Source organism: Erythranthe guttata, chromosome 3 (genome assembly GCF_056151865.1).
Source record: "Erythranthe guttata isolate IM_541 chromosome 3, IM_541, whole genome shotgun sequence".
Classification (NCBI taxonomy): Eukaryota; Viridiplantae; Streptophyta; class Magnoliopsida; order Lamiales; family Phrymaceae; genus Erythranthe; species Erythranthe guttata.
In genome coordinates, this window is record NC_142535.1 from 10,382,143 (window position 1) to 10,406,747 (window position 24,605).

General features: G+C 40.5%; 1 pseudogene across 1 annotated transcript; it reads left to right on the forward strand.

The window, feature by feature from the left end:
- The first annotated feature begins 19,452 nt into the window (after positions 1-19,452).
- On the forward strand, positions 19,453-23,654 carry LOC148771750 (putative transcription elongation factor SPT5 homolog 1; annotated as a pseudogene). The gene is made up of 15 exons (XR_016030288.1): positions 19,453-19,888; positions 20,261-20,490; positions 20,582-20,728; positions 20,814-20,972; positions 21,080-21,163; positions 21,275-21,345; positions 21,433-21,790; positions 21,884-22,041; positions 22,129-22,225; positions 22,314-22,361; positions 22,443-22,595; positions 22,697-22,840; positions 22,923-23,025; positions 23,102-23,397; positions 23,491-23,654. The product of XR_016030288.1 is annotated as a putative transcription elongation factor SPT5 homolog 1 (transcript).
- Positions 23,655-24,605: the final 951 nt, after the last annotated feature.

Consider the following 24,605-nt stretch of genomic DNA (forward strand, 5'->3'; position numbering starts at 1 on the left):
ACCTGCTCTCGCAAGCTCTGGTCCAACCGAGCCCCCAACTGCTACGGATGTTATTCCTGACTCGTGAACAAGTGTTTTAAAGACATTTTTTATTTGTATTTTTACTATCTTCCTGTATTCCAAAACTCTTGTTTAATTCTCGTTTTTTATTTCTATTCCTGCTATTTTCTTTCGGAGATTTTGTTTATTTGAAACTGTGTTTTGGGCGAGATCCTTGCATTTTTATTTTTAATATGTATTTCTCGTCTTCTATCGAGAGCTTTTGAGCTCGCGTTTGCTTAGTTCTTTAAAGGATATTTTCTGAATTTATGCTTTGTTTAGGATCCATGATCCTTGCATTCTATCCCTCTCTTAGATCTCGCGCATTTTTTTTTTTTACATGCTTCTCGATTTCAATTGAGGATGTTTCTAAGCTCATCCTCTTGCGGGCTCCATGATCCTCGAATTACATCGTGCTCCCGCAACCTCGATGATCCTTGAATTCTATCAAGGATCTTTCGAGCATGTGCTCTCGCAGCCTTAATGGTCCTTGAACTCTATCAAGGATCTTTCTGAGCATGTGCTCTCGCAACCTTAATGGTCCTTGAATTCTATCAAGGATCTTTCTGAGCATGTGCTCTCGCAGCCTTAATGATCCTTGAATTCTATCAAGGATCTTTCTGAGCATGTGCTCTCGCAGCCTTAATGATCCTTGAATTCTATCAAGGATCTTTCTGAGCATGTGCTCTCGCAGCCTTAATGATCCTTGAATCTTGTCAAGGATCTTTTTCTTTGGCTTATGCCCTAGATGTGCTTTACTTTATACATGTATATAAAAAAATAGGGCCTTTCATATTGTGCTGTTACGAGGAAAATTGTTCGTCTCTTTTATGCGAGACGAACTACAATATGAGCCTTACATTTATACAAAATATAAGTTTCAAAAAACGGGACATTCTACCGTATTCCCCATTTTATACATAATATTTTTTCAAATGACAAATATTCCAAACACGCGCCACCTGTTTTCCTGACATATCGCATTGCATATACGCTCCTCCTGCGAGAACTTTTTCCACCTTGTATGGTCCTTCCCATTTCTCCATTAACTTACCCACCTGCTTTAGGGCATCCGCCTGTTTGAGGACCAAGTCCCCTACTTGAAATGCTCTCGCTTTTACCCTTCTATCGTACGCAGCCTTGATCCTTGCTTTACTTGCCTCCATTCTGAGCCTAGCATCCTCCCGTTTTTCCAATATTAGATCTATGTTTTCTCGCAAGCGTTGATTATTAGCCGCTTGTTGGAAGTTCATAATTCTGCTCGATGGCATCCCTATTTCAACAGGGGCCACTGCTTCAGACTCATATACTAGCGAGAAAGGGCTATCTCCCGTTGATTCTTTTCGTGTTGTTCGGTATGCCCACAGGACTGCATGCAACTCTTCCACCCAATTTCCCTTTGCTTTTTCTAATCGTTTCTTTATCCCCTCGAGTAATATACGGTTAATTACCTCGACTTGACCATTCGCCTGCGGGTGTGCCACCGCTGCAAATCGCTGTGCTATTCCTAAACCCTCGCACCACTCCCGTATCTTTTTTGAGTTGTACTGTGTGCCGTTGTCTGAGACGATGTTTTTTGGTAATCCATACAGACAACAGACATTCTGCCATAGGAACTTCATAATTTCGGTATATATGATTTTGGCGACTGCAACGGCCTCGACCCATTTGCTAAAGTAGTCCACTGCGACTACCAAGAATTTTCTCTGACCACTAGCGAGCGGCAAAGGTCCTACAATATCAATCCCCCATTGTGCGAATGGATGTGGTGATGTGATGATCGTCATATCCTCTCCCGGAACATGGATTAACGGCCCATGTTTCTGACATTTATTGCATTTCTGGACAAACTGCATTGCGTCTTTCCTCATTGTTAGCCAAAAATATCCGCTCCTCAAAACCCGTGTTATTAGGGCCCTTCCCCCGGCATGATCGCCACAGCATCCTTCATGGATCTCTCGCAACACATATTGACCCTCTCGTATGTCGAGACACCGTAGATGCGGTCTTGTATATCCTCTTTTGTATAGAATATCCCCGTCGAGACAAAAATACTTCGCTCGCTGGTTCAGCCTCGCTATCTCTCGCGAACTCCCTTGACTTTTACCAATCAGATGATTTCTTATTTCCGTTCGCCAATCCTGCACTCCCGTCATTCCTAATATTTCGTGCCCAACCTTCAACGATGGCTCTCCTACAATTATCTGAATTTTTCGCGACTCGCAGCCCATATCCATGCTTCCTATTTTGGCCAGAAAATCTGCTCTCGTATTTTCCTCTCTCGGGATTTGTTTCAGATCTACCCCTTCAAACTCCTCCATAAGGACCCGCGCCATCTCGCAATAACTATTCATTCTGCTGTCCTTGGTCTCGAACTCTCCTTTTATCTGCTAGACTACTAACTGTGAGTCTGAAAAGATAGTCACTCTTCTTGCACCTGCTATCGCGGCCAGTTTCATACCATGTATTTGTTGGGTTTCGGGCACGCATACGCAGCGGAAAACAAAAATTTATGCGATTTAAACGACTTTAACAACACATAAGAACATGTCCGATAAATTAAATTCAATTAATTGCGTACCTTTGCGCTTCCAGCGAAAATAAAACAACATACATGCTAATAAATTTAACCGTACTTAAATCAATTAACATGCTCGCAATTTAAACCAAATAACATGCTTGCAATGATTAAAAACCGATTACACATAATCACATAAAATCATACAAATACAAGCATGGAATCATAGTTTAAACTAAACCCTAAACGAAACTAGGGTTTCGTATATTTACCTCTTGACGCGTGAGGTAGGAGCGATTAGCACTTCGTGATTACTACGGAAACCAATCCGTAGAATCGGGGCAGCAGCGGTGCAACGGCAGCAGCGGCGCGTGAGGTCACGGCGGCGCGTGTAGTGTACGCGCGGCTTCGGGACGGCGCGTGGGGCAGCGTGCGGCTTTGGCTCGTGCGTTGCTCCTCGACTTTTCGATCTACAGTCTTCCTCCTCTCGGATTTCACCTCGTATACTTCGATCTACTAAATCGTGGCACTAGACACGAAGTAGTTAGAATAAAACGGAAGAAAAAGAAAGGAGAAAGAATACCGAACAAGGAACGGCCGACGAACGGCCGGTTCCGGCGACGGAGCGGCGACGGTGGTGCGGTGGTGGCCGCGCGGGAGAGAGGGCGAGAGAGAGAGGGTCGGCCGCTTTAGGGTTAGGGTTTGTTCTTATGTGTAAGGGCTATAAGTCATGTATTTATAGTCCCTTGCATATAACCCTAGCGGGCTTAAGTTGGACTGGGCCCAACAGCTTAAGCTCGTTAGTTCCTTTACTTGCTCGTATCTCTCAATTCAATGACCGAAAAATTGCAACAATTACATTTTCGGAATCATTATAACTTCCTCGTCATTACGAGTGCCATCTCTTGTTTTCCAACTTTCCAAAAGTGGAAACCCTAGTTCAGTGGACTTTCTAAATTTGGAAACTTCTTGATTTAGAAAGTTCACTAACATGTTCGCCTATTCTTTTCCTTTTCTTATTCTCATTCGTAATTCCAAATTACGAATGTTGGATTCAATCATATTGTCTTCCAATCATGCAAAGATAAACTATTTTATCTCTGACCGTTTATTCAAAGATCTCATGTGCACGAGCAGTGTGACCCTCGATGGTTCAGGTGTAAGCTAGCCGTGGGCCCACAACCCTTTGTGGTCAAAACTCGTCCCCTTCGAGTTACGATTAAGATGAAGCTCGTTTCACCTTAATCACCCAACGAATCAAGATTGGCGTCTAGCAACTACGCGTCATGATTCCCTATATACAAATGAAGTGCCTGCAAGAACCTTCAGATATAGTTAACGTACAGTACGGTCCCTTCGATTCATATGTCCCGATCGAACTAGAGGCATTGGTTCATCGAGACCTCTTTATATGTTCGATGACGGTGCGATCGTTCTAAGTGTTGTAATCCTTACGTGCATGACTTAGAGAATCGAATTCTCTAATCATCACTTAGTCAGCTCTGGCCAGAGACTTAGAATGATTACAAACTTTCAGAACACACAGGACATCCAAGACTATTCTAGCGATCGAATCCCCGACTACAATGCACAGACCTCCCACTAGATTTCGGACTGCACGAACACTGGCCCTTGGGATGGTCCTCGGTGGAACTCAGGGACAGGTCACGATACAGCTGGTCCTCTAGTGAAGTCACGGTGATGTCTAGGTCATAAGGACTAATGGTGTACAACTATACCATAGATATCTCTACTCGATTATTGGGAACCACTTAGAGATTTCTAGGGTGAGGGAGTTCAGTGAACTCGTCAACTTACGAGCACCCACTTATGTATGCCGATATCACAATACCGTTTACTGATGAGATGCAGTACACATACACTAAGTGCTAGTCTTAATGGGAAAGGCCGATATCCTCATTAGTGGCGTAACCCTTCGACTAGGAACACGTTTAACAGTTATAATACTTAAGTAAATATCTCACGATCCTAACGATCAATTACTAGTACTTGTAATAACTGTAAGGACTATATCTATGCTTGTGACAAAGGGACAAAGATATAGAATGCCAATGTGTTTTATCATTAATACGAATAAAGGTTCGTTTATTACAATAATAAATACGAAAGACCACAGCCACAGGTTGGCTTGTTGGTCACCTACTCTAACAATCTCCCACTTGACCTAAAGCCAACTGCCCATAAACCGCAATCCCATCGACTCTCGATGTTTCTCATGGACCGATCTTGGTAAAGGCTTCGTGAAGGGGTCTGCAACGTTCTCTTCCGAGGTGACTCGTTCTACCTTAACTTCACCTCTATCAATGATCTCTCGGATCACGTGATACTTTCTCAGAATATGCTTCGACTTCTGATGAGATCGTGGCTCCTTAGCTTGTGCCACGGCTCCGGTGTTGTCACAGTACAGCGGTACTGGATCACTAGCATCAGGAATGACACCCAACTCTTGGATGAACTTCCTTATCCAAGTCCCTTCTTTTGCAGCTTCAGACGCTGCAATGTATTCCGCTTCGGTAGTGGAATCCGCCGCCGTGCTTTGCTTGGAACTCTTCCAACACACGCCACCACCATTAAGCGTGAATATAAATCCAGAATTCGACTTTGAGTCGTCCACGTCCGATTGAAAACTAGAGTCAGTGAAACCCTCTAATTTCAACTCGGCACCCCCATAGACCAAAAATATATCCTTAGTCCTTCGCAAGTACTTGAGGATATCTTTCACGGCTTTCCAGTGAGCCGGGCCGGGGTTAGACTGATATCTGCTTGTGACACTCACAGCATACGCAATATCGGGTCTCGTACATAGCATGCCATACATTATGCTTCCTATGGCAGAAGCATAGGGCGTCCTTTTCATCTCCTCGATTTCACTAGGTGTTTGGGGACACATAGATTTCGAGAGACGAACCCCATGGGACATTGGCAAGAATCCCTTCTTGGATTCTTCCATGCTAAACCGTTTCATAACGGTGTCTATGTACAGGCTTTGGGATAAGCCAAGCATCTTTCTTGCTCTATCTCTATAGATGCGTATTCCTAATACATAAGATGCTTCTCCCAAATCCTTCATTGAGAAACGTGTGGACAACCATGCTTTTGTTTGCTGTAACATTCCTACGTCATTCCCAATGAGTAGAATGTCATCAACGTAAAGCACTAGAAATATTACTGCCCTCCCACTAACCTTCTTGTATACACAAGGTTCCTCCGGATTCTTCTCAAAATCAAACTCTTTGATAGTTGAGTCGAACCTAATGTTCCAACTACGGGATGCTTGCTTCAATCCATAAATGGATCGCTGGAGCTTGCAAACCTTTTGCTCACTTCCAGAAGATATGAAGCCTTCCGGCTGCGCCATGTAAATTTCTTCCTCAATATCTCCATTAAGGAAGGCGGTCTTCACATCCATTTGCCATATCTCGTAGTCGTACCACGCAGCTATGGCCAGCAAAATCCTAATGGACTTCAGCATCGCGACTGGCGAAAAGGTTTCCTCATAGTCAACGCCTTGCCTTTGAGTGTATCCTTTTGCCACCAATCTAGCTTTATAGGTCGATACCTTTCCATCAACTCCAATTTTCTTCTTATAGATCCACTTGCATCCTATAGGAACAATTCCTTTGGGTGGATCTACCAAGGTCCATACCTTGTTGGAGTACATGGAGTCCATTTCGGATTTCATGGCAGTTAGCCAATGTCCCATGTCCGCATCCGATACGGCCTCATTGTATGTTCTTGGATCTCGTCCAAGATCAACATGATCTTCATCATTTTCGAGGAGGAATAACCTATCCGGCATTTTCCGAACTCTTTCGGATCTACGTACCGTAGGTTCAGGAGGTATATTAGTGGTTTGTTGTATTGGTTCGATTACTTGTTCTTGCGCTTGAACTTCACTTTGTGGTTCTTGAACTACTTCAAGTTCTATCATGCTGCCCTTTCTATCGGATAGAAACTCCCTTTCCAAAAAGGTGGCATTTCTCGAAACAAACGTCTTTGCTTCTTTGACATAATAAAACTCGTATCCCATTGAGTCTTCGGGATACCCCACAAAATAGCACAAGTCGGATTTACTATCCAACTTATCTCCCACTAATCGCTTTACATAAGCGGGACAACCCCATATCCTAATATGTTTGTAATTGGGTTTCCGGGAATGCCAAAGTTCATAAGGTGTGGATTTAACTGCTTTGGTGTTAACTCTATTCAGCAAATACGCGGCAGTACGGAGTGCATGACCCCACAAGTATGCCGGTAAGTTTGTGAACCCCATCATTGATCGAACCATATCTAATAAAGTTCGATTCCGACGTTCGGACACTCCATTAAGTTGAGGAGTTCCCGGTGGAGTCCATTGGGACTGTATCCCATTTTCTTTTAGATAGTCAATGAACTCGATGCTCAAGTATTCTCCACCACGATCGGATCGCAGCTTCTTAATACTTCGTCCGAGTTGCTTTTCTACTTCATGTCTAAAATCTTTGAACCTTTCAAATGTTTCAGACTTGTACTTCATCAAGTACACATACCCATACCTAGAATAATCGTCGGTAAAGGTGGGGAAGTAGTTATATCCACCCTTCGCACTAACACTTAGTGGACCACATACGTCTGTATGGATCAAATCCAAAAGACCCTCGGCTCGTTCCATTAACCCTTTGTAGGGTGACTTGGTCATTTTCCCTTTAAGGCAAGATTCACAAGTTTGTAGTGATTTCACGTCCTCCAAAGAGAACAATCCTTCACTAACAAAATCGTTCATCCTTCTTAAAGAGACATGACCTAATCTAGCGTGCCAAAGTTGTGCGGGGTTTTGATCTATCTTCTTACGTTTTGCTGATATAACATTAATAGGTATTTCACTTGGATTTAGTTCGTACAAGTTGTTTAATAGTCGTCCTTTGCAAATTAAATTCTCATTCTTTTGTATAATGCAAATCGAATTTCCAAAAACAAAAGTAAAACCTTCAATATCTAATACAGGAATAGAAATAAGGTTTCTAATGAGCGACGGAACAAATAAACAATTGTTCAAAACAATAGGAAAACTAGAATCCAAAACATTTAAGTAAATTGTGCCAATGGCTTCAGCAGCAACTCTTGCTCCATTCCCCATCCTTAGGTAGGTCTCACCCGCTCTAAGTCTTCGACTTCTTGTCATTAGCTGCAAATCATTGCAAAAATGTGAGCCACAGCCCGTATCCAATACCCAAGAAGAAGAGTTGACAGACAAATTTACGTCAATGAAATACGTACCCTTTTCAGAACCTTTCTGCTTTAGGTAAGCCTTGCAGTTGCGGCGCCAATGTCCTTTCTTTCCACAGTGATGGCAAGCATCATCAACTTGTTTGCTAACCTTTGCCTTGGGGCCCCCACTACCTTCACCCACTTCGAACTTGCTGTTAGGGAAAAGAACTCTTTCCTTTCTCTTCTTTTGGAAAGAACTCTTCTTTCCAGAAGTAGCAGCAATGAGAACAGACTTCTCTTTCTTAATGGTGGACTCGAAGCTGACCAACATGTTCATTAACTCATCCAAGGGAGGATCTAGTTTGTTCATGTTGAAGTTCACTATGAACGATTCATAGGAACTAGGAAGAGATAACAGGATCAGATCCAACGAGAGCTCGGCCGAGAGGGTGACATCAAGATTCACTAGCTTTTCAAGGAGAGTGATCATTTTGAGACAGTGCTCGTGGACCGAAGTCCCTTCGCGCAGTCTCGCTGTGATCAACTCCTTTGTAGCAGCGTATCTCGATGCCCTAATATTCTCACTATACATGCTATCGAGATGAGCCTTTATATCGAAAGCATGCAAGTGAGACTCATATTTCCTCGCAAGCGCGGGCTCCATGGCGGCTATCATATAGCACCTAGCATGAGTGTCATCTTTCTTCCAAACTTCATAAGTTTCCTTTTCAGCATCAGTCGCTGTGGCAGGTATAGTGGCGGGAAGCCTCTCGTTCAAAACATAGAGACGCCCCTCAACAGTTAGCACAAGCTTAAGACTACGCAACCAATCTAGGTAATTAGGGCCATTGAGTTTATTGTCGAGGATTGACATTATGGGATTCTTAGACATGATTATCTGAGACATATAGAGAAGAGGATTATTAGAGATTCGCGTTAAATGATTGTTACAATTAAATGTTTGGACTTGTGTTATTTAATTGTTCTCCCACTAATTTTATCGAATTCCACTTCCCTCTAGTAGACAAACGAGAAAACTGATTTTTCTTAATGGGCTTTAGGTCCAATAGACAAATATAACCCGTAGTTAATCTAGCCCGATTATATTTGCCCAAAGGTAGATCACAATCAATCATATCCACAATATGACCCTAAATTAATTTTCCTCACACTTGATAATGACCTAAGTTAATCTCGCGAATATCAAAATCGTCGTGTGTCAAGTCTAACCTACCAATCAAAGATGCTCATAGAACTCGATTATGCCAAACTAATGCAGTCCCTAGTTAATCTAGCCGACCACGTTAATTCAACATAACCCTTTTCTATGGCTACCTTCATCACTATGTCAATTGAATTACAGCTTACTCTACCATAGCACTCCCCGCTAACACGGCTTACTGCACTATAGTAAAGGGCTACACATAATCCAACCGTTGGCAGAAGGAAAGAAATAACTCAACAGATTGGGTTTTTCTTTATAGCTTGAAATGATTCTTAATTAAAAGAATGAGGGATTTTAATTAAAGTGTTTTATCTCATCAGAAGGTTTTGGATTGGTCTATGTGATTCCTACATCTATGTTCTCTAAAGGTATATGGAAACGCATATTGTCCTAAGAGGAACATACGACCTAACTACATAATTAATTACATTAATTAATTATCGGATTTTCAAAATAATTATAGAACCTCAACTAGCATAAATCATTCAAATAATGTTGAGGTACTACTAATTAAGTTGAACTTATAATCAATATTATATATGTGTGTTCTATTAATTGAAATCAATTTAACAATTTAAATCAATTTAATTAATCTAACACCTATTTACTAAAATAGATGATTGTCGATCCAATTATCTAATTTGGATTAATTGAAAATAATTTTCCAAAAATTAAAATCAATTTGTTTTAAGTTTAATTTAAGAAATCTGAAATAATTTTTTTTTTTTTTTTTTTTTTTTTTTTTTTTTTTTTTTTTTTTTATTTTCAGTGAACCGGTTCGGCCGACCGGTCTGACCGGTTCGGACCAAAACGGTCCGGTTCTGCCCGGTCCAATTGACCCAAATCAGTGGGCCGGGTCAGTCGGACCGAGAACCGGTCTGACCGACCCGAATCCACTTGGATTCGGTCGATTGGATCGTGCACAACCATCGAACCGGCCGGTTCGACCGGTTCGATCCGAACAATTAAAAAACCGACATTTTAAAATAATTTCAGATCCGATTTTCCAATTTTAAACAATTTTAAAGCTGGAAAAATTCTAAACAATATTTCAAAAATATTTTAAACTTACGAAAACTCCCAATTACATAATACGACAATCGCTACTTTAATAAATCGAACATGCATATTAAATCGAACGCAATTAATTGCGCAACGAGCTCTGATACCATTGTTGGGTTTCGGGCACGCATACGCAGCGGAAAACAAAAATTTATGCGATTTAAACGACTTTAACAACACATAAGAACATGCCCGATAAATTAAATTCAATTAATTGCGTACCTTTGCGCTTCCAGCGAAAATAAAACAACATACATGCTAATAAATTTAACCGTACTTAAATCAATTAACATGCTCGCAATTTAAACCAAATAACATGCTTGCAATGATTAAAAACCGATTACACATAATCACATAAAATCATACAAATACAAGCATGGAATCATAGTTTAAACTAAACCCTAAACGAAACTAGGGTTTCGTATATTTACCTCTTGACGCGTGAGGTAGGAGCGATTAGCACTTCGTGATTACTACGGAAACCAATCCGTAGAATCGGGGCTGCAGCGGTGCAACGGCAGCAGCGGCGCGTGAGGTCACGGCGGCGCGTGTAGTGTACGCGCGGCTTCGGGACGGCGCGTGGGGCAGCGTGCGGCTTTGGCTCGTGCGTTGCTCCTCGACTTTTCGATCTACAGTCTTCCTCCTCTCGGATTTCACCTCGTATACTTCGATCTACTAAATCGTGGCACTAGACACGAAGTAGTTAGAATAAAACGGAAGAAAAAGAAAGGAGAAAGAATACCGAACAAGGAACGGCCGACGAACGGCCGGTTCCGGCGACGGAGCGGCGACGGTGGTGCGGTGGTGGCCGCGCGGGAGAGAGGGCGAGAGAGAGAGGGTCGGCCGCTTTAGGGTTAGGGTTTGTTCTTATGTGTAAGGGCTATAAGTCATGTATTTATAGTCCCTTGCATATAACCCTAGCGGGCTTAAGTTGGACTGGGCCCAACAGCTTAAGCTCGTTAGTTCCTTTACTTGCTCGTATCTCTCAATTCAATGACCGAAAAATTGCTACGATTACATTTTCGGAATCATTATAACTTCCTCGTCATTACGAGTGCCATCTCTTGTTTTCCAACTTTCCAAAAGTGGAAACCCTAGTTCAGTGGACTTTCTAAATTTGGAAACTTCTTGATTTAGAAAGTTCACTAACATGTTCGCCTATTCTTTTCCTTTTCTTATTCTCATTCGTAATTCCAAATTACGAATGTTGGATTCAATCATATTGTCTTCCAATCATGCAAAGATAAACTATTTTATCTCTGACCGTTTATTCAAAGATCTCATGTGCACGAGCAGTGTGACCCTCGATGGTTCAGGTGTAAGCTAGCCGTGGGCCCACAACCCTTTGTGGTCAAAACTCGTCCCCTTCGAGTTATGATTAAGATGAAGCTCGTTTCACATTAATCACCCAACGAATCAAGATTGGCGTCTAGCAACTACGCGTCATGATTCAAGAACCTTCAGATATAGTTAACGTACAGTACGGTCCCTTCGATTCATATGTCCCGATCGAACTAGAGGCATTGGTTCATCGAGACCTCTTTATATGTTCGATGACGGTGCGATCGTTCTAAGTGTTGTAATCCTTACGTGCATGACTTAGAGAATCGAATTCTCTAATCATCACTTAGTCAGCTCTGGCCAGAGACTTAGAATGATTACAAACTTTCAGAACACACAGGACATCCAAGACTATTCTAGCGATCGAATCCCCGACTACAATGCACAGACCTCCCACTAGATTTCGGACTGCACGAACACTGGCCCTTGGGATGGTCCTCGGTGGAACTCAGGGACAGGTCACGATACAGCTGGTCCTCTAGTGAAGTCACGGTGATGTCTAGGTCATAAGGACTAATGGTGTACAACTATACCATAGATATCTCTACTCGATTATTGGGAACCACTTAGAGATTTCTAGGGTGAGGGAGTTCAGTGAACTCGTCAACTTACGAGCACCCACTTATGTATGCCGATATCACAATACCGTTTACTGATGAGATGCAGTACACATACACTAAGTGCTAGTCTTAATGGGAAAGGCCGATATCCTCATTAGTGGCGTAACCCTTCGACTAGGAACACGTTTAACAGTTATAATACTTAAGTAAATATCTCACGATCCTAACGATCAATTACTAGTACTTGTAATAACTGTAAGGACTATATCTATGCTTGTGACAAAGGGACAAAGATATAGAATGCCAATGTGTTTTATCATTAATACGAATAAAGGTTCGTTTATTACAATAATAAATACGAAAGACCACAGCCACAGGTTGGCTTGTTGGTCACCTACTCTAACAGTATTACTGCCTCGTTATTGGAAGCTCGAAATGGTAACTTGATCGCTTATTCTGCTTCCTCGCTCTCGCCTGCCTTGTGTAATACCACTCCTGCTCCGCTCCCCATTGAATTAGAAGCACCATCCACAAACAGCTTCCATTCTGCCACCTCACTAACCCTTGTAGTTTCTTGAAGGAAATCCGCCAGAGCTTGGCCTTTGATTGCCAACCGCGACTCATATTCTATGTCGAATTGCCCCAACTCGACTGCCCATTTCACCATCCTTCCCGAGACATCAATCCTTCCTAGTACTGTCTTCATCGGATGGTTAGTTCGGACTACTATGGTATGCGACAGGAAATAAGGCCGTAGTTTTCTAGCTGTAGTTACTAATGCTAGCCCGATTTTCTCGATCTCAGTATACCGCTCCTCCGGTCCTCGCAACAACCTACTCGCATAATACACTGGACTTTTCTTTCCTTCCTCCTCCCGAATGAGGACCGAGCCTACTGAATATTCGCCCACGGACAGATATACGTACAACTTTTCTCCCGCTTTAGGCTTGGTTAACAACGGTAGCTGAGCGAGAAGCATTTTTAACTGGGCGAAAGCGACCTCCGATTCTTCTGTCCACCTGAACTCGGCACCTTTTCTCAGTATTTTGAAGAAAGGGTAACTCGCCTCCCCGGATCTAGATATAAATCTGCTTAGAGCCGTGATCCTTCCCGCCAGTGTTTGAACTTCCTTAATGTTCCTAGGTGCTTTCATGTTGATGACCGCCTGAACTTTCTCTGGATTCACCTCTACCCCTCTCTCGGTGACCATGTAACCGAGGAACTTGCCCGTCCGGACCCCGAAGGCACATTTATTTGGGTTGAGCTTCATTCCATACTGTCGTAAGGTATGGAAAGTTTCTTCAAGATCTTCTAAGTGTGTTCTTGCTTCTTTGCTTTTTACCAGCATGTCATCCACATATATTTCCATGTTTCTTCCTAACTGTGCTCGGAACATCCGGTCCATCAACCGCTGATAGGTTGCGCCCGCGTTTTTCAGGCCGAAGGGCATCACCGTATAACAGTATGTGCCTGTTGATGTGATAAAGCTTACTTTGGCATGATCCTCTCGATCCAGAGGTATTTGGTGGTAACCTTGGGATGCGTCCATCATACTCAGCATTTCGCATCCTGCTGTTGAGTCTACGAGTTGGTCGATTCGGGGGAGAGGATAATAATCTTTAGGGCACGCCTTGTTGAGATCTCTGAAGTCAATACACATTCTCCATTTGCTCGCCCCCCTTCTTTACTAGTACTGCGTTGGATAACCAAGTGGGAAATCGTATCTCCCGAATTTGGACCCGCCATTAACAACTTTTGTACTTCCTCCTGGATTATTCTATCTTTTTCAGCTCCAAAATGCCTTCTCTTCTGCTTGACTGGTTTGGTCCCTGCTTTGACATTCAATCTGTGAACACTAAACGACTATCGATTCCCACCAAATCCTTTGACGAGAATGCGAACACATCCAGGTTGTTGCGCAAAAACTCTATTAATTGTTCTGCCATCGTGGTATCCATATCTCTCCCGATTCTAGTTGTGCGACTATCATCCTTCTTGCATAGCTGCACAATCATCAACTCCTCCATGGGTCGCACGTGGCTGTCCTCCTTTTCGGGGTCAATTTTAGGATGAGGCTCATCCCTTTCCATCATGTCAGCTCGCCCACTATGAATGGTATCTATCCTCCCAGTTCGCCTTAATGCATCGTAATAGCACATTCTCGCGGTCTCTTGGTCTCCCCGCACCTCTCCGATCTGATCTCCCATGGGAAATTTTAACTTCATATGGTACGTAGATACCACGGCTCGGAATAGATTCATGGACGGTCGACCAAGTATCATGTTGTAAGTGGAAGGGACATCCAATACTAGGAAATTTATTGACCTATTAGCTCGCACAGGCTCCATACCCAGTGATATGGGCAGGCAAACCTCTCCCAGGGCCTGCACCGTCTCGCCCGAGAATCCCATTAAGCTGGTCTCCACATATTTCAGCTCAAAATTCATACTCATTTGCTTGAAACAACTGTAAAAATGATGTCTGCAGAACTCCCTGTGTCAACTAGTATTCGCGCAATGTCGAAGTTGGCCACCATGGCTGTGATTACTAGGGCATCGGTGTGAGGCTGCTGTATCCCCTCCTCGTCTACCCGTCCAAACATGATGGGAGGGACTTGCGACACCCTATGCACCTCCGCGAGCTGTGACTCCATCTCGTATAATACTTGTAAGTTCGCTCGACTTGTCAGATCGGCAGCTTCCACCTCTCCGAAAAGCTCTTCAGTTTCCCTTAATTGTCTTAGATGGGCCATCCGAGCCCTATTTGAATCACCTCCTGAAGGTCCTCCGTGTATCATGTGGATAAACCCTCCTGCTAAGGGTTGGTCCTTCCTCTCGCCGGCCTTCTCTCGAACATTCTCTGACCGGTTATCAACAGGCCGAGTATGCGGGGCCAATATGCTCGCTGGAGGCTGTCCGGGTTTGACAAACTCGGGCAAGTTTTTTGCCCGAATCAGCCTTTCTATCTCGTCTCTAAGATGCTGACATTCGTTCGTGGTATGTCCATAATCATTATGAAAACGACAAAAACTTCCCGCGACCGGATTTTTCTTGGGAACCTTGGAATAGGTGCGAGGCCACTTCAACTTGGGATGGTTCTCGATGGCCATCAAGATCTCGGCAGGAGGCGCAACCAATGAGACATAGTTCTCGAATCGGGGGCCCACTGTTCTTTCCACCAATCCCTCCTTTTTGATTAGAGGGATAGGTCTTTGCATTTTCTCTTCTCGCATTTCCTTTATTTTATCCATTCCTTTATCGACGGCCTTGCCCTGTTCGGCCTCCTCAGCATTCATATATCGCTCCGCCTTTCTTAATAAATCGTTAAACGAAAGAGGCAGCTTTTTAGATATAGAGGTAAAGAAATCTCCAAGTCGCAATCCCTGGGCTAAGGCATTGATTAGGACCTCCTCCGAAGTTATTGGCACCTCCAAAGTGGCTGTTATGAAACGCTTAATGAAACTTCGTAGATGCTCTCCCTCTCGCTGTTTGACCGCAAAGAGGGTCAAAGTACTCCTCTTCTGCTTTTTGGAGCTCGCAAAATGATCGAGGAAAACAGAGGCGAGTTGGTCAAAACTGCCTATTGAGGCGGGCCGGAGTTGACTAAACCACGCTTGAGCGGGTCCCGCCAAAGTGGTAGTGAACACCCTGCATTTTACTCCTTCCGAAAAACGATGTAGGTCTGAAGTGTTGTTAAATCAGCATAGATGCTCGCTAGGATCCGTGGTCCCCAGATATTCGTACGTGACTGGTCGAAATGAACCAGGAAGTTCATCATTCAGTATTTGTGCAGTGAACGGGCTCCTCTTCGTCTGAACATGCTCTCGTGACTCTTCTTGAGCGAGCGTCGCGTTCAGTGACTCTCGTTCCACAGCAGGCTCCTCATCGGACCTGTCCATGTATTTCAAACGTCTTTTCGTGGGCGGCAACCCCTCGTGCTCTCTTCTTTCACTTGGCGATCCACCTTGAACTACAGCTGTAAGGAGGGCCTGGAGTGATTCCATGGTTATAGTTACCGTGGGACTGGCAGCTGCAGGATCAGGAGTGCGCAAAACCTCTACCTGACGGGCAGATGTACTTCCCAGGTAAGGTCCTTGTAAATCAGGACAAGGTGCTGGACTAATTTCGGCCTCTGTCGGATCAGGTTGGCCAGCCCTCTCGATTGGGGTATCCATTTTTAGATTTATTTTGGACTGGAAGAAGGAGAAAATGATTTTGAAAGGAAGAAATGATGCTTTTGAGAAGGTTTTTGGCTATTTATATTTGAAACGTTCCCACAGACGGCGCCATTTGATTCGTCCGAATATGTTGGTGGATCTTCTAGATTCTGCAAATAAGAACACATAAAAGAAAAACCGGGCTGATGCCGGAGTTAGCACTCCGACGGCCAAGTCAGTATATTTCTGGTTTAAGAGATACTGAATATAAGTTGTATATTTTTTTGTTAGGAAAAAGGATAATCTCAGTTGAATTAACTTCTTACTATTTATAGGAAAACCTTCTAATACCGGACTCCTAATACCGATTCCACTTCTCTTTGTTCGGTTTTAAATCTCACCTTAGGGCATTTATGATACGAAGTGTTGGGTAGTAAGTGATTTGGGATATGATTTGGGCCTTCTTTGAACCGTTTGAGCCTTTCAAGCCTACCCTTTTTATCGAACTTATCCTTAGAACCTTGATTTGAGCCTCGGAGAAAAGGTGTTCTTTCTTTTAGCCAATATGTAGAAGGTAGAAAAGTGGAGATTTTTGAATAATTATCCCTTGGAGTCCGGTCGAAAATTCTTATAAGGTCATTCTTCTTCTTCGAAAAAAAAAAAAAAGATAGATATATATATGTACATCTTTTTATATATATATATATATATATATCTAAATTCTTCGATAAAAAAAAAAAGAAAAAAAAAAGAAGAAGATATTAGAAGGGAGAAATAAGGATTGTGTTGAAAGAGGCAAAAGTGTGGACGTTTGAACTTTTGAGAATCGAGTTTATTAAAGTCCTTAGAGGTGAATTCATTGTTTCAAACGCCTATCTTTCAATTTTTGGCGTAATCACCTCAATTCAAAAAAATTAGCCACACATACCCATATTACCTACCTCGGACCAAAGAGCCTAACAATTGAAAATCACAAAGTCCCAATGATCCCAATAGCTTAATATTCAATATTAGTTGGAGTCAAATATATGCATGTAAGTATAAATTCTTTCTATCTTTAACTTGCAAATATTGGATACTTGAAGCAATTGTATGATTTGTGGTTTTTGGTAATAGTGAGTGACTAAGTATCGTTGAATGTTAAGCTTGCGAATACCTAGGAATTATCATCATAATTGCAAGTTCTGAAAACGCGAAGTTGACCAATTGATCTATGTAATGAGATGTATAGTCGAGTTTTGTGCTCATAAATTGATTTGACTTGAGGACAAGCAAAAGTTCAAGTTTGGGGGTGTGTTAAGTGTATATTTTTACACTTAATTGTACCTTTTAATTGGAGCTTTTGGTGTGTTTTAACGATAATTGGTGCTTAAAATGGTTGTTATTTGTATTTTAGGTACAAATTGAAGAATTGGCAACTTATGGGGTAAAAACTGCAAATTCGGAGAAAAAGTGGGCCAAAAGTGAAAATATCCAAACTCTGAAGAATTAAAGACCGGACGGCCGTCCGGATTTCAGAGCTTATTCTCGCACGGCCGTCCGGGGTTACGAGGTGGCGCAGTGAAAGAAGTTTAACTACACAAGGAAACCCGCCCTATTATATTTTTGCACCCTATTTAAAGGCCAAATAGCACACAATTAGGAATCTATCTTTATCTTTTCTACACGCGATTTAGGAGCACAAGAACGGCGAACGAAGAAGAAGACTTGACGAATCTTCATCATAGTTCTCCTCTTTATTTTTATTCATTGTTTTTATGGTTTTTTGTATTTTTATTATGTTTTTCGTAGAGAACATGAGTAGCTAAGTTTTTATTCTGGGATTTTGTTGGAACCCTATGTGGTAATTCGAACCTATTTTTCTACTTATATGCAAGTTTAATTCTTCGATTATTTCTTCTATTTTGATCTTATTTAGCGCATGAACGTAGCTAATTTATGTTACTATTAGTTATTGTTAGAATTGATTGACAGATCGTTTTAATAATTAGAACAGGGATAGAAGAGCGTATTCCATGTGGGATCGACATCCGACTCTCACGAGTCCACTTTACTACTTGTTTGCGATACGTGCACTTGCGTGTTGGTATTTAGCACCCAACAATAGGCCCAGAACATTGATTTATCAAATCATCTAGTCTGTATATTCTCTGTTATTCCTGACATTTGAGAAGACACGCATTAAATGTAAGTCGGCGGTGTTGCTCTACTTTTCAGATAATATTCCTTGTTCCCGTCCTCTCTTTTTGGCGAGCGAGAACTTCCCTTTCTCTCGCCCTGGAGTTCACTCTCGCAAGATTTCAATTATCGGGCCATTATTGGGCCTTCTTTTAATGGGCTGAAATAATTATTTTTTACCGAATCAATTACGATATCAATACGGATATAGATACCGATACAAATACCGATACTCATACCAATACCAATCATTACCAATACCAATCATTTGCACTAAAGTAATTTTGTTTTGTTTTGATTTAGCAATTGCAGCTTAGTGAAAGCCATTGATCCCCTCCTTGAAGGTGTCAAAAATTTGGTTGAAGTTACATGTGCAGCAGTGTTCAACAAACAGTATACATTACTATACATATAGTAACATGTAGTTACATATGCATATATTTGTGTATTTTCGATTTGTATTTTATTGGTTCTGAGGTGATTTATAATAGAAATATTGAATTTTGCATTTTTTTGTTGGGGTTTATGAATTTCTTCTGTATAAGCCAGTATTCGTGTGTGTATACAATTGATCGACTAAAAATATGGGAAAAAAAGACGAACATAACTACGAATTACTATAGGTACCATAGTTACATGTAGTTATTTTCAGTACATTAAACATACTGTTTTGAAAATAAAAAAAAATAAAAAAATAAAAAAATAAAAAAATAAAAAATAAAAAAATAAAAAAAAAGTTAATTTTTTTTATTTTAAAATAAATAAATATATATATATATATATATATATATATATATATATATATATATATATATATATATATATATATATATATATATATATATATATATATATATATATATATATATATATATATATAAATTTAACAAACAGGTTTGTTATTATTAAAGAAGAAATAATAATAAATAAATCAGCGAAAATGATAAATGCAGGATCAGAAATGCTAAATGCAGTTTGGCCGAAAATTGCTTATGAGGGTAGTATAGTACTTTCGCTTCTCCAGGGGGTATGTCAAATGATGATTTGGGCTTGTGTTTATCCCTAGTTTATTTGGTGGCCCCAGGCCCAAATATCACGGCTCGCATTCCTCGTAAGGCCACGTCAGCAAAAAGCTTGAATTAAAAAAAAAAAGTCGATATATTATTTCCACGTGTGTAAATCGAATTAATGCTCCTCTCTCATCACATATAAATAAGAGAGAACCTCTCGCCAAAACTTCTATTCGAAAACTAAAAATTTCCTTAAAACCTTCATCAACTATTTTCCACGCTACTTGCGAAGAAACCCCAAATTATCAACCACGATGGCGCGGCGGAGAGACGACTACGCGGAGGAAGAAGACGACGTGGACTACGACGGCAGCGGGAAGACGAAACGCAAGAGGAGCCGATCGGAACTTATAGATGATTATGCGGAGGAAGACGACGACGATGAGGAAGAGGACGAAGATGATGAGGATTACGGCGGCGGCGCCGGAGGAGGGAAGCGGCGTAGGAAGGCGGCGTCACAGTTCTTTGACGATGAGGCGCTTGTGGATGACGATGACGACGAGTTGGAGGACGATGAGGACAGAGAAGAAGGTTAGGGTTTTTTTTTTTTTTTTAATATTTTCTATTTAATCATAATACTCTCAGTATATAAAATTGAACTCGAATTTTGAGTTAATACGCCCAACTGTTGTTATCGATTGGAATAAGAGAAGAAACAATGCGTGATTTTGCTAGTTTAAGAGCATACGTGAAGTGAAATTGGTCATGGTAACAATTGCAACACTGATCAATGATTCTAATTCGTTTTTAACATGACATTGGAAATTTTTGAGGAGCTTCAAGTTGAGAATTTATTCTCTTGTAATTGGAATTTTCTGAATTGTTTGTATTTTAGTTCTGTACTTTGGCTCATATTTGCTATCATCCTCTGTTATTCTTATGGCCATTGATGTTGTTATATAGATTTTATTGTCGACGATATACGTGATGAGGATGATAGACGAATTCATCATCGTCCATTGCTTCCACGAGAGGATGAGCAAGAAGAGGACGTTGAGGAATTCGAGAGAAGAATTCAGGAGAGGTATTCTAAGAGCCTTCACGTTGAGTATGACGAAGAGGCTACAGACGTTGAACAACAAGCTCTATTGCCGTCGATTAGGGATTCTAAATTATGGATGGTGAAATGTGCGGTATGATTGACGAAATTATTTAATGTGTGAATTAAATGAAAAAGATTTATAATGATACAAATTAATATGATCCGTTCTTTGTGCTACGTAGATTGGTCGTGAAAGGGAAATTGCAGTTTCCCTTATGCAGAAGTGTATCGATAAGGGATCCGAGCTGCGAATTAGATCTGCCATAGCAATTGATCATCTAAAAAACTATATATACATAGAAGCAGATAAAGAGGCCCATGTGAAGGAGGTATGCATCAGTTAATAACTTTTATTGTACTTTTTCTTCTTCAGATTCTTTAGGTTGTAAATTTACGGAGAATGTTTTGCTACAGGCTATTAAGGGTATGCGTATTATATATCCTGGTAGAATAATGCTCGTCCCTATAAAGGAGATGACAGATGTTCTCTCAGCCGAAAGCAAATCACTCGATATTTCTAGGGATACCTGGGTGAGAGTGAAGATTGGTACATATAATGGGGATCTTGCAAAGGTATATTTTCCCACTGGTATTTTTTATTGTTGTTTTGTTTCCTGTTTTCCTTTATTTTGTTTCTTGGTTTCTTATGGCTGATTCGTTTATTTTGTTGTAAATGCTAGGTTGTAGATGTTGACAATGTCCGGCAGCGAGTAACAGTGAAAGTAATCCCGAGGATTGACTTGCAGGCCCTTGCTAATAAACTGGTTTGTATTTGTAATTTGCTATTTAGAGTTTTTAAATTCTTGACCATTATGAACATTGCTTATGTCTTCTTTATTCTATTACACATACATTACATGCTGGCTTTGTTTCAGGAAGGGAGGGAAGTTCCAAAGAAGAAGGGATTTAAGCCACATGCCCGGTTTATGAGTATCAATGAAGCTAGGTATAGTTGTTACAAAATCTTTTTATTTGTTTCTTTCATTCTTACTTGCTTCCCCCCGAAAGTTGACTATTTCATTTCTTTGACCAGGGACCTAAGTATTCGTGTAGAGACTAAACGAGATCCATCTTCGGGTGATTCCTTTGACAAAATTGAGGGGATGATGTTCAAGGATGGTTTCTTGTATAAAAATTTCTCTCTGAAATCGCTCAGAACTCTGAATGTGAAACCTAATTTTGATGAACTCGAGAAATTTCGGCAGTCTGGTGAAACTGGGGATGGTGACATGTCATGTTTGTCGACACTCGTTGCAAACAGAAAGAAAGGTCATTTCATGAAGGGTGATAGGGTTGTAGTTGTAAAGGGAGATCTTCAAAACTTGCAAGGATGGGTGGAAAAAGTTGAGGAAGATTCTGTACATATTAAACCAAACGAAAAAGGCCTTCTTGTGAACAGAATTAAGCTTATCCATGAAAATATCTCACATTTTATGTTGGATAGTTAATGAGAAAATTACAATATATCGCGTTCTAATTTTCAGAAAACTCTTGCTATAAGTGACAAGGACCTCTGCAAGTACTTTTAAACCGGAAATCACGTAAAGGTCGTATCTGGTGCTTCAGAAGGTGCAACTGGTATGGTGGTTTCACTTGAAGGTCACATGGTGAACATAGTTCCAGACACAACCAAGGAGCTTCTATGTTATCTTCTTAAGTACTTTAGTTGTCCATTTTATTTTTCTTCGTGCAAGTACTGACTCTGTTGCTATTTTTGCTATACGCAGTCTCGTGTCTTTGCGGACAACATTGTGGAAAGCTCTGAAATAACATCAGGTGTTACTAGGATCGGGGATTACGAGCTTCATGACCTTGTGCTACTTGACTGCGTTTTTTCTCTTTCATGAAAATTTTATTTATTTTCCAGTTTTTCACTATTGGGTTTTTTTAAATTAAAGTTATTAAACGTGCAGGGACAATAGCTTTGGCTTGATTATACGTGTGTTGAGCGATGGTTTCCAGGTTAGCCTGAATAAATAGAAGCCAACAAAGACTATTGATTGGTTTGTCGTTCTATTAACTTGCTTTATGGTTGCTACTCAGGTTCTTAAGGGTGTTCCGGAATGCCCTGAAGTTGCCCTTGTGATGTTGAGAGATATTAAACAGAAGATATTTAGGAAGATTTTTGCAACGGACCAATATAAGATCACAATATCCGTGAAATATGTTGTAAAGATTCTCGAGGGTCCGTGTAAGGTGCGCTTCTCAAACCTTACTTACCGTTTATTAGTAAAAATTAGTGTTTTGGTTGTATTGAGATGATCATATAATATTCAACTCCATTACTACTTTTTCAGGGGAAACAAGGTCCGGTTGAACATATATACAAAGGAGTCTTGTTTATTCATGACCGTCACCACCTTGAGCATACTGGCTTTATTTGCGTTACATCCAAGTCTTGTATGGTTGTGGGTGGATCTCGTTCGAACGGTGATCGCGATGTATGGATAAATATTATTTTCGTGTTCTCGAGTTTTCACTGACTTTGATTTTGACTTTGACATTTGACTTTTTTCTATTTAGGGTAACACATTGATATCGAGATTTGCGCATCTCAGAACGCCATCTTGTGCCCCACAATATCCGATGAGACCACCTAGAGGAGGCCCTGGCCCCGTAAATAATTGTAAGTAATTTCTATAAAAGAAAATTAAATTTTCTGCATTTGTTTTATATTTATAATATTAACTTGAATTGGACAGTTGGAGGGAGGAATGGAGGTGGTGGAAGAGGTTTAGTTGGAGCTGCGGTTAAAATTCGTGTCGGCCATTATAAGGGAAGCAAGGGACGAGTAGTAGAAGTTAAAGGTTCAACGGTTCGTGTTGAATTAGAGTCACAAATGAAAGTTGTTACAGGCAAGTTTTTCTCCTCTCAATTTGCCTTTCTTTTTCTTCTTGATTTTTTTTGACTCCCACGTAATGATATTTCGGTATCGACAATTTTGTGCAGTTGATCGCAGTTATATTTCGGATAATGTCAATGTTTCCACACCATTCAGGTAGGCTTATAAATTATAATAATACTCGGAATATTTATTTATTTATTTTTGGTTTTTGGATTTTAAGGTTTCTGATATAATCTTTCAAATTAGGGAAACATCAAGATATGGTATCGGAAGCGAGACACCTATGCCGCCTCGAACTCCACTGCATCCGTGTATGACTCCTATGAGAGATTGGATGGTTTCGAGTCCTGTATAAAATTGATCGAACTGATGTAGATCTTTATTTATTTATTGATTGTTATTTTTTAATCTCCGACAAAAAAAAATCTGAACAAAATTTCACTATTTTGCCAGCTCACTGGCAAATCTGCTAAACAGCAGCAACAATTTGTTATTTATGTCATTATAAAAAAAATGAAATTAATAAGCTTTATATTATTGTTGATACTTAATAAACATGCAAATCTATATTGAATGTTATTTCAAGTGGACATATGTTACTGTAATTTAACATATTTGTTCAGAATTTAAACTACACTAGTACTTCACCCCACGAGGAATTCATCATAAGAATAAATATTTACTTTTAATGTACATTACAAATTCAGTCAAAATAAGTGAAAAAAAACAAAATACCGAAGGTTAAATTTGTGTATACAAAAGGCGAGTACATCGTTACCATTACCGTTACCATTACTATTACCATTACCAATACCAACACCAATGCCAACGCTGTTACCGTTACCATTGCCATTACCATATTATCATTGCTATTATCATTACGATATCAATACGGATATAGATATCGATACAAATACCGATACTCATACCAATACCAATCATTACCAATACCTATCATTTGCACTAAAGTAATTGTAGCACCCCCCTTCTAGTCGGGCGATAAATCTAACCGGTTTATCGGAGTGTTTATTAAACTAGCGGAAGCAAAGGATCTATTTGTAATTTTTAAAAACTTTGGAATGGGGCGAAAATGCAATTATAAAAAATATAAGTTTCGAGGGCAGGTTCTTAGTTCAAGTGCTACAGTATCACTATTGATTTTTGGTTCGAGAAGAAATCAGAGTTTGGAAAGGTTATTTTGGTGAATAATTAGGAACTCACTAATGGAGGTATGAAAATAGCAATTTACGAAACTGACTATATTATAGTAGGGGTTAAGTACGATTCTTATAGGTAACGAGTTTAAAACACGAAAAGGAAGTATTTAGATTTAATATTACACCACCAAAAGAAAATAACCA